At 41.6% G+C, this 8196-nt stretch overlaps 1 non-coding gene across 1 annotated transcript; it reads left to right on the plus strand.

Moving 5' to 3' along the window:
* The first annotated feature begins 2718 nt into the window (after positions 1-2718).
* Positions 2719-2856, plus strand: LOC114811936. Its single transcript, XR_003759631.1, has one exon. It is a non-coding gene; the product is annotated as a small nucleolar RNA SNORA7 (small nucleolar RNA).
* The last annotated feature ends 5340 nt before the right edge of the window (positions 2857-8196 follow it).

An 8196-nucleotide genomic window follows, 5' to 3' on the forward strand; every position in this document is an offset into this window, starting at 1 on the left:
GCTGCCCGGCTCATCTTCCTGCAGAAACGCTCTGGGCATGTCACTCCCCTTCTTAAAAGCCTCCAGTGGTCTCCTATCAACCTTCCGCACGAAACAAAAACTCCTCACTCTAGGCTTCAAGGCTCTCCATCACCTTGCCCCTTCCTACCTCTCCTCCCTTCTCTCTTTCTACTGCCCACCCCGCACGCTCCGCTCTTCTGCCGCCCACCTCCTCACCGTCGCCCGTTCTTGCCTATCCCGCTGACGACCCCTGGGCCACGTCCGCCTGCTGTCCTGGAACGCCCTCCCTCCTCACCTCCGCCAAACTAATTCTCTTCCCCTCTTCAAAACCTTACTTAAAGCTCACCTCTTCCAAGAGGCCTTCCCAGACTGAGCTCCCCCCTTTTTCCCTCTGCTCCCTCTACTCCCCCTTCACCTCTCCACAGCTAAACCCTCTTCTCCCCCCTTTCCCTCTGTTCCTCCCCCTCTCCCTTCCCATCCCCTCAGCACTGTACTTGTCCGCTCAACTGTATATATCTTCATTACCCTATTTATTTTGTTAATGAGATGTACATCACCCTGATTCTATTTATTTGCTATTGTTTTTATTAGATGTTCTTCCCCTTGATTCTGTTTATTGCCATTGTTCTTGTCTGTCCGTTTCCCCCAATTAGACTGTAAGCCCGTCAAAGGGGCTTACTGTCTCTATCTGTTGCTGACTTGTTCACTCCAAGCGCTTAGTACAGTGCTCTGCACATAGTAAGTGCTCAGTAAATACTATTGAATGAATGAATGATTAGCCTGTATCTACCCCTGTGCTCAGTACAGTGCCTGGTATATAGTAAGCCCTTAGCAAATATATTTTAAGAAAAAGAGACACAATACTAGCTCATGCCAGTTTATTTAAATAATAATGTTAACTGAGACAATTTCACCCTAATCCCTTTCTGCTATGAACTAGATTATTCTTTCAGCTACAAATTAGATGACTGTTAATTTTTAGCAGGTTTCAGTTTCTGATTTCTAAATCATCTTCCTTGTCGTGAACCTGAAATGATTTGGGTGTAGGAGTTGAGATCCATTCCTGGCACTTTACTCCTGTTATGGCAGATTTGATTTGCGTTTCAGTGCCTAAGTAATCTGAAGAATGTAGAAATCAAAAGAAGCAGTAAGTAGGAAAAGCTTAGTTCAACCGTTTAGTGAAAAATGAACAGAACAATAACTGCCCTTTCACAGACAGATTCAGGACATGTGTGCTATTGCCAGAAAGTGCTGGCATGTATTTCCCTTTTATTTCTGTGAGTTTGAGATAGATTATACACTAGTGGATCTTAGTTTGAATTTATTTCAGGTCATTCTTCCTTACCTAAATCCATTTACCTTTCTTCTGCCTGACTGCTATCTTTGGAGTGACCCCAAATTCAAGTTGGACTGAACAGTGTTTAGGACTTCTAATTTAGCCAATCTGCTATCTGCTATTATCATAGCAGACTGGTTAATTTAGAGGACCTAAACACGGAGGAATAGTATCATTGAGGAATATTGCTGATAGATAAAAATAATTTGATCCTTTGCATCTACTTTCCATATTAAGCCATTTACCTGGAAGAGCAAAAAGAAAAACTCTAATATTGGACTTTAGAAAATATCATTGTATTTCTAAATTTAGATAAACCCAGCAGAAAGTAAACCTTGATATACACTACACTGTCACTTACTGCATTGACTAACAGCATCTAAGCATCATGGAAGTCTAATGGGTCTTCAAAATGTGTCTCTCCAGCCAGGGAGAAGTCTTGACTGGAGGAATCTGACCTAATATTTAATAAAATATACTTGCCGACAATTGTTTTTCCATGTAAATGCTTTTTTTATTCATTTCCCCACCAGCCCACTCTTCCCACTAGAGAAGCAGCATTGCATAGTGCACAGAGCACAAGCCAGGGAGTCATAAGGTAATGGATTCTAATCCTGACTCTGCCACATGCCTACTGTGTAACTGCATGCCTTAATGGAAGGAGCACGAGCTTGGGAGTCAGGGGACATGGCTTCTAATCCCAGGTCCACCACTCGTTTACTGTGTGACCTTGGGCAAGTCACTTAACTTTTCTTTGCCTTTGTTCCCTCATCTGTAAAATGGAGATTAAGACTGTGACAACCTGATTACCTAGTATCCCCCAGCGCTTAGAACAGTGCTTGGCAAATAGTAAGAGCTTAACAAATACCATTATTATCATTATTTTTCTCTGTGTTTCAGTTACCTCATTTGTAAAATGGGAATTGAGACTGTAAGCCCCAACTGGGACAGGGACTGTGTCCAATTTGATTTGCTTATATCCATCCAGCGCTTAGTGCAGTGCTTGGCACATAGTAAGCGCTAAACAAATACCACAATAATTATTATTATTCCCCTATACATCATGAGCTGCAGATCATTCTGATTGGGTAGAAAATGAATAGGCCAGTAAAAGCATATTCACTTCCCACCATTCCCCAGCCCCAACTACCCAACAATCATATTCACTGAACATGTACTATGGGCAGACTAGTGTACCAAGTGCTTGGAGAATAATATAATATCATAAAAATAATAATTGTGGTATTTGTTAAGTACTTACTATGGGCCAGGCACTGTACTAAGTCCTGAGGTGGATACAAGGAAATTGGGTTGTACACAGTCTCTGTCCCACATGGAGCTTGCAATCTTAATCCCCATTTTATGATGTCCAACCTAATTTACAACTCTCAGGGTCGCACCTGGAGAGTTTCCAGTACTCTACCAGTCTTGACTACGTGAGGAAGAGTCAAGCAGAGGCCTGTCCATTCCATATCTAGCTTGATCCGTGGCTAGCTAGTGGAAGGCAATCTGCTATAAATCAAAACTCCCCTGTGCTGGACAGCAGCAGTATGGAAGAGGGTCGAGGGCAGGGACTCAGGTTTACTGCACAGAAGGAGGCAATGGTGAACCGCTTCCATAATTTTTACAAAGAAAACTCTATGAATACACTACCAGAACGATTGTAAATGGAGGTGGGGCGTTCTGGGAGAGATGTATCCATGGCATCACTTTAAGTCGGACACGGCACTACAGCATAAGACAACAACAACAACCCGATTTGCCTGTATCCACCACAGCACTTAGTACAGGGCCCGGAGCATAGTACGCACTTAACAAATACCACAATTATTATTACTGTTACTGATGAAGGAACTGAGACCCAGAGAAGTTAAGTGACTTGCTCAATCGTATGCACCAGACAGGTGGTGGAGCAAGGATTAGAACCCAGTTCCTTCTGTCCCTCAGGCCTGTGCTCCATCCACTAGGCAGTACTATTTCTCCATGTTCCCCACCAACAGTGAGCTTGTACATATCTTTATAGTCTGTTCATTTTGTCTATCTGCAATTTATTTTAATGTCTGTCTCCCCAGTTAGATCATAAGCTCCTTGAGGGCAAGGATCTGGTCAACCAACTCTATTATATTGTACTCTCCTAAATATTGAGTAGAGTGTTCTGTTCAAAGTAAGTGCTTTATAAATATGATTGATTGGTTTTATCTAGAATTCTGACTAATCTGGTGCATGCATGCACATGATCCCCGAAACTTGCTGGGACAAAAATCATTCTCAACCTGTAATTACACCAAGATTCAACTTTGAAATTCCTTATATGTACCAAAATAACTGACATTATTATCGGCGAAGAATGGGGAATCCTGAATCATCACATTTTCCTTTCCTCTAATGGCTTGTCCGGGAAAGGCACTGACTAATTCTGTTGATAGTATCTCTGACTGAAAATTTCATTTGAAAACACTCTTTTCATTAATATAAGCACTGATGAGATGGCTGCTATTTCCTATGTTTTAGGATTCCTGACCCCTGCTACTTCACTAGTAATTAATGAAGCAAATCATCTATGACAGTTTACTTGCCTACATGCAATTGTGGCACTAGGAAAAGCAATATTTGATTTGAATTGCTTCAGCTTCACAAAATCCTCAGGCTAAGCCTCGATACTTTCTTCTGATGACTGTATTATTCCATTCATCATGTCTGCTTTGTGACTTTGGGCAAGTCACTTTACTTCTCTGTGCTTCAATTCCCTCATTGTAAAATGGGGATTAAATCCTGCTCCCTCCTATTTTGACTAAGAGCCCTATATCAGATAACAATAATAATAATAACGTTGGTATTTGTTAAGCACTTACTATTTGCCAAACACTGTTCTAAGCAATGGGGTAGATAATCAGGTTGTCCTATGTAGGGCTCACAGTCTTAATCCCCATTTTACAGATGAGGGAACTGAGGCACAGAGAAGTTAAGTGATTTGTCCATGGTCATGTCCAATCTGATTATCTCCTATCTACCCCAGTACTTAGACTGCATGGTATATAGTAAACATTTAATAAGTACCATAGTAATGTTATTGCTATTATTAAATGGCTAAATTCCAAGATAGGTTCTCACATGAAGTTCAGAAATGTGGTAAAATGGACAATAAGGAAACCATGATAAACAATATTTTTGTTTTTTTATGCAATGTTTAATATTGTGTCGTGTATTTGGGAAGAGAGGTGCAAGTGTCGAAGATCTCATCTTTGTTTAAATAAATAAATACTTATACTAAGTTAAAGATAATAAATACCTAGAAATGCCAAGATAATAAAACATCTTCAGTTTAATTTCTGTAATTCCTTTCTTATGATAGATATTTCTGTTGATGGTTTCCAGCCTATATCCCTATACCTCCCATTTTATAACACAAAGAAATTAGTCCTTTAAAGGTCACATTACCATATAAACAAAGCAGTCAGGTGTTTCAGCTCTGATTTAGTTTCCACTCTCATGTACGATTGTTTTCAATCTAGAAGTGCACTCGGAGGTATTCAACTCAGAACATAATCTCACTTTGGCAGCAAACCTACTTGCAGTTCAGAACTGACACCACTAGAGACAAAATAGCATTCGATAACTCATGGAACCTACTAAATCATGCCAATCGCGTAGCTCACTGCCACTCTGTAGAAATAGTTCATAAATGGAATGCAGCTACGGAGATACATTGAGCTGCTGCAACAGATCACTCTAACTGCATTAGAAGGAGGAAAAAAATCCACAGTTTTTATGAAATTCTGCTTTTGCTGCACTCCCTGCATGATTTGGTATTCAAAACCCATCTTGTTCAAACTGTAAACTAGTAAAAGTAACAAACATAATGTCTTTGACATTAAATTCAGAGGTCTGTGGTAAGCCTGAGTTGACTTAATATGTGCTGAAGTAACTAGAGTAACAGAGCTAAAATTTGGATTTTTTTTCCTCTTCCCATGATGAGAAATGAGAAAAGTTGAAAAAAATAATTAATGTTTCATTGCATGATGTTTCATTACAACTCACAAAGAGGCAGTAGTCATTCCTCTTCATATGTAAGAGAGAAATAGCAGTTTAATCTTCAAAATTATCAAAAGCATATCTGATCACAGTTTCATGTACTGAGACTGTCATTTTTACTGATGACTTTACTTCTACCAACCTTATGAGCCCAGTGGAATATTTACCATTCAGCACCAATAAGCAAATCGTCCTCGATTTATCAATCAATCATATTAAAGGCTTACTGTGTGTAGAACACTGTACTAAGCACTTGATTTGCAGAAGTAACTGCATTATCTTCTCTCAGCAATGTGGGTACAGGAAGTTTGTGATTATCATCCTCAAGGAGAGAAAGCCAGAGCTGCCAGTCATCATTGGCATCTGAGTGGAGGAAAGAGAAGGAATCTGGCAGAAAATTAGCTTAAATGCAAGAAAAAATTTGTACTGAAGAAGAAGAGCAAAGGGTAAGTGGGATAAGGTTCAGAAGCCTCAACAGTGAGGATAGGGGAAACTCTTAGCTTGACTGTGACTTTGATTCTAGGATAGTAGCATTTTCATAGTTGTGGAAGGAATTGTGGGGAATGTGGATGGTAATGGGACAGCCTGAATGAAGGGGAAAACCAGAGCATGAGGTGGCTCCTTTGAGAAAGAAACATTTCCTGAATAACATAATTATTTTATATATTATAAGGTTTTAGATATTATAGTAATATTAATTATTATATTATGTTACATATTAAATTACAAGGTTTACATATTTATATTTATCCATCTACACACAACTGTCATTTGCTCTCATGACTTCAACTACCACCTCTATTAAGATGATCCCAAATCTCATTCATTCATTCAATAGTATTTATTGAGCGCTTACTATGTGCAGAGCACTGTACTAAGTGCTTGGAATGAACAAGTCGGCAACAGATAGAGACAGTCCCTGCCATTTGATGGGCTTACAGTCTAATCGGGGGAGACGGACAGACAAGAACAATGGCAATAAATAGAGTCAAGGGGAAGAACATCTCGTAAAAACAATGGGAACTAAATAGAATCAAGGCGATATACATTTCATTAACAAAATAAATAGGGTAATGAAAATATATACAGTTGAGCAGACGAGTACAGTGATGAGGGGATGGGAAGGGAGGGGGGAGGAGCAGAGGGAAATGGGGGGAAAGAGGGTGAAGCTGCGGAGAGGTGAAGGGGGGGCGGCAGAGGGAGTAGAGGGAGAAGGGGAGCTCAGTCTGGGAAGGCCTCTTGGAGGAGGTGAGTTTTAAGTAGGGTTTTGAAGAGGGGAAGAGAATCAGTTTGGTGGACGTGAGGAGGGACGGCATTCCAGGACCGCGGGAGGACGTGGCCCAGGAGTCGACGGCGGGATAAGCGAGACCGAGGGACGGTGAGGAGGTGGGCGGCAGAGGAGCGGAGTATGCGGGGTGGGCGGTAGAAAGAGAGAAGGGAGTAGAGGTAGGAAGGGGCAAGGTAATGGAGAGCCTTGAAGCCTAGAGTGAGGAGTTTTTGTTTGGAGCGGAGGTTGATGAGCCGGGCAGCGGAGTGAAGAATAGACTGGAGCGGGACGAGAGAGGAGGAAGGGAGACCAGAGAGAAGGCTGACACAGTAATCTAGCCGGGATATAACGAGAGCCTATAGCAGTAAGGTAGCCGTGTGGGTGGAGAGGAAAGGGCGGATCTTAGTGATATTGTAAAGGTGAAACCAGCAGGTCTTGGTAACAGAAAGGATGTGTGGGGTGAACAAGAGAGACGAGTCAAGGATGACACTGAGATTGCGGGCCCGAGAGGTGGGAAGGATGGTCATGCCATCCATGGTGATAGGGAAGTCTGGGAGAGGACCGGGCATGGGAGGGAAGATGAGGAGCTCAGTCTTGCTCATGTTGAGTTTTAGGTGGCGGGCCGACATCCAGGTGGAGACATCCTGGAGGCAGGAGGAGATGCGAGCCTGAAGGGAGGGGGAGAGGACAGGGGCGGAGATGTAGATCTGTGTGTCACCTGCGTAGAGATGGTAGTCAAAGCCGTGAGAGCGAATGAGTTCACCAAGAGAGTGAGTGTAAATGAAGAACAGAAGAGATGCAGATGGAAATCTGCATCTCCAGCTCTGAACACTCTCCCTCTCTGCAGTCTTACACTTAGTCCTGTCTTCAAGACATCTTTACTTGGATATACCAGCACACTTCAAACTTAACATGTCCAAAACAGAATTCCTTATCTTCCCACCCAAACCGTGTCTTGCCCCTGATTTTCGTGTCACTGTAGACATCACCACCATCCTTTCTGTCTCACAAACCTATATCCTTGGTTTTATCCTTAACTCATCTCTCTTTTAACCCACATATTCAATCTGTTACTAAATCCTGACAGTTCAATCTTTGCAACATTGCTAAAATTTTCCCTTTTCTTGCCATCCAAACCTCTACCATGTTAATACAAGCACTTATCCTATTTTATCCTTATTACTGTAACAATCTCCTTTCTGACCTCCCTGCATCCTCTTTCTTCATACTTCAATTCATACATCTTTCTATTGCCCAGATCATTTTTTTTATAAAAACATTCAGTCCATGTTTCCCCATTCTCCATGAACCTCCAGTGGTTGCCCACCCACTTCCACATCAAACAGAAACTCCAACCAACAGTTTTAAAGTACTCAATCATCTTGCCTCCTCCTACCTCACATTGCTGCTCTCCTATTACAACTCAGTCCTCACACTTCATTCCTCTAATTCCAAAATACTCACCATACCTCAGTCCTTTCTATCTCACCATGGAGATAGAAATGTCCTGCTTCTGATCTGGAATGCTCTCCCTCAGTCATGTCCAACAGATAATCACTCT

Source organism: Ornithorhynchus anatinus, chromosome 4 (assembly GCF_004115215.2).
Source record: "Ornithorhynchus anatinus isolate Pmale09 chromosome 4, mOrnAna1.pri.v4, whole genome shotgun sequence".
NCBI classification, from domain to species: Eukaryota; Metazoa; Chordata; class Mammalia; order Monotremata; family Ornithorhynchidae; genus Ornithorhynchus; species Ornithorhynchus anatinus.